We start from the raw sequence: 3,556 nt of genomic DNA on the forward strand, positions 1-3,556 counted from the left end.
GTGGACCTGAGGGGCGAGGAAGGAAAGTTTTCCAGGGATAGCTTCACCAAGGAGAACTTAAGTAGGATGGGCCTGTAGAGTCGTATGGGTGAACCTCAGGGGGCAGGAGGCCAAGGAGCAGAGGGTATGGAAGGTGGGAGTAATAGTGAGAAGGATGAGGACTACATCCCTCATCATGATAAGGAGGACATGGATGATGAGGAGTATATTCCTCAATTTGATGGGGTGATCCTTGAGGAGAAGCCTCTAGAGACCAAGACTGCAGATCCACAGTTCAGAGCTCCATCATCTTCAGGTGGGGCTTTTGATTTCCAAAGCCTGATGGACACTATGAAAGCCCTGAAAGATGGGTAAGATCAGATTCTGAGGTATTTGGATGAGAGTGCCATAAGAGAGAGGACACTCCAGGACAGGCAGGCCGAGATCCTAGAGAGGGTGGAGGAGAGTACAGCGCGTGAGTTGGAGATGCAACATAGGTTTGGGAGGTGGAGGCTAACTTCCAAGCCCTAACTGAGGACTTGGATAAGGTCTCCAACGGAATTGCAGCTGATTTCCGCTAGGTGAAAAAGGAGGTTACCTTGATCAATGATAGGCTTAACTATTATGATCGACACCTCCACATCAACTCACGGCCTAGAGGTGGGGAGACATCCACTGTCGAAGATAATGAATGATGGAGTAGCGGACCTGCCGATTCTGACCTTCTCTTTCTTTTCTAACTTTATCTCTCTATTTGGTGGTTATGAAACTATGGTGGTTTGTATATTTTGATACATTTTCTATGGTTTGGACTTGGTGATGTGTTTAAGAATGATGTTTGTATTGGATAGTTTGGTTTGTTTTGATTATCATGTTGTGGTTTGGTGGTGACAGTGTCTGTCACCCTTCTTTTTGTTTATTATTTTTGTATAATTGTGCTCTATCAGGTGATAATTTTGAAAAATTCTGGTATTTAAAATATAGCGCCATTATACTGCCGAAATTTTGTTAGAATTAGAAATCAATGATTTATGGAATCAGCAAGTTGGCCCCTTGTCAATCTGATTAGGTTCTACTCTCATGCATGCAATGGAATGTAAGAATTTAAAAATTTTCATCTTATTATAGGTTTTCATTCTTTAAAGCTTTTATATTTACTCAACCCCGGGTCCTATTATAAAATTCAATAGGGATCTATTTTGCATGCTGTGAGTGGGTAGACCATCACACTCTGATACCACCGTTGTCACATCCCCATTCTCATAAAATTGGACCGGTGACCGAGTTAACTCCTGTTAACCCAAAACTTGCCAGGATCATCTGATGTTGTAATTACAACACAGCATACACACAACTAAAGAAAGTAAAATCTATATTTCGACGGAAGTCTTGTATTGTACCTGTAAATACCCCAATAGTCTTGATATCCAAATTGTGTTAGTACAGTTATATGTGGGCCCGTAGGCGTGATATGTACACAAGAAATATAATTTAAATATCCAGAGCACAAAAGGGATAACATAACAAAAGAATAAAAAAGAATCCCAGGATAGGTATCACTGTTGATGTCTTATAATATAACTCTCACACGGGCACTCAACACTCTGCCCAAGATCTTCAAGGACCCACCAGTCCTCAACTAAAAATTCTATAGTGGGTCCCAACTCTAGCACCTCAGCCGGATAACTAGTAAGAACATCTAAAAATGGTGTGCACATGGGATGAGCTCACTAGCCCAATAAGTGAAAAAAATGACCAAGCAAGCATTTGCAATACAAATGAACCTATATACATGCAAGTCCATTTTTATTATCTTAAACCACCTAAGCAACACTTCTAAGTCATAAATCATGTGGTACTCACAACTACCGTGTGCGTATGCCCCTAGTTTCGAGTCACAAATCCCATCCCGTGATACGCCAATAGGCTTGTCGGAGAAGGCCAGTCGTGGATACCAGAAAAGTAAATTGATGTTCTTCAGCAACATTAAAGTAAATTGTTGTTCCTCATCGACATTAAAGTAAATTGGGCCTTACCCTGCATTAAAGTAAAAGCAATACAATTAGCCTTTTGATTATATCACCAAAGTTGTCAACCACCCTAGTGATCAGCCAAGCGTACTTCTAACTGCCACTATCGGTACACAACCTCGAGCTTTCCCAAGTGATATACCCAGCACCTAAACGCCTGCTGGGAAGGATCGTAGCATAGGGAGATGTCATTCCTAACCGTATGCTTCTATAGAGATAGTACGACTGTATAGTGCCACCACGTCCCATTTCACAGGCCACTAATGCATTTGTTTCCAAGCCAACTACAGCATCTAGTCTAGCAATGGATCATATTCAATAATTTAAAATCATCCATCTCATAATTCATAGCAAGGATAAGTGTTTAACAATTAAAGTCACGACTTAGTAAATTATGCATGAATTTCTTAATACACAAGATAATGCATGCAAGTGGCATTCGTGGATGACTAGTCTACACACAGTAATAAAGTGATGACATGGTTAATCTACAACAATAATGCAATGATGCAAAAACACTCCAAAAATAAAGTTAACATCCTTTCCCCACTTACCTAGATATGTACACTGGCTCATGCCCGATAAGAGCAAGATCCAACAGAGAAGACGCGAGTTCTTAGTAAATCCTATCATAAAAAGGTCAAGTTTAGTATATCTCTACTTTAGGATTATAACCAATGAAGTACGATGATCTCAATGCATTTAAAATCACTACAGGAGGTTGCTCGACAAAATTGGGGCCTATCGGAGTCCAATCAATCGGATTGGTAGGTCAACCGGTGGGTGAGCCGACCACGCCAATCGGTCAGCCCAGGGACTCTGTCCCAATCGAAGGACCCCTACTAGTGAGCGAGGCACCCACTGATTAGGCCAGAAGCCTAGTTGTGATTGGGGTGCCCCCGACTGGTGGGTCCAACCTTACCCGGGCCGCCCACCAATCCTTAGCAGGTTTTTACTGTTCACCTCCACTCTTCATCCCATCTTAGGGAAGCTACAAGGGGTCGATTTGACCATATTTTCCATAGGTCTAAGGTCCCATATTATGATTCTAATCTAAATCTAGGGTCGATTCAAAGTTTTAAGCACGGATCTTACCTCTTTGTTCAAGAACACCTTCAAAACCCCAAATCCCTTCTTCAACTCAAGAAATCGTCAATTGCTCATCAACTCTTGCAATTTCCTCTTCTAAACCTTCAAAATCAACATGTAGGTTTTTCATTAAACCTTAGACTCATCTTTTCAAGTGGGATTAACAGGACCTAAAGGATTTCTACCCAAATCATAGGGTTTAACTTAGGGTTTCTTGAGGGTTTAAGAAATATGGCATTCACTTAACTTCAATTGTAGATCTCAAGACGAGGATCACTTTTTCAGCATCAAAATGGAAAGATCTAAGCTCGGTGACACACCAGGAGCATTTCTTCATCTTCTTCTTCCCTTTTCTTCCTTCTTTTTCTCTCTCTTCTTTACTCTTCTCACCCATCTTGTAAAACATTAAATGAGGGAAAAAGGGTAATAATTGCTATTTATACCTGGATCAAAATATC

Source organism: Macadamia integrifolia, chromosome 6 (genome assembly GCF_013358625.1).
Source record: "Macadamia integrifolia cultivar HAES 741 chromosome 6, SCU_Mint_v3, whole genome shotgun sequence".
Taxonomy (NCBI): Eukaryota; Viridiplantae; Streptophyta; class Magnoliopsida; order Proteales; family Proteaceae; genus Macadamia; species Macadamia integrifolia.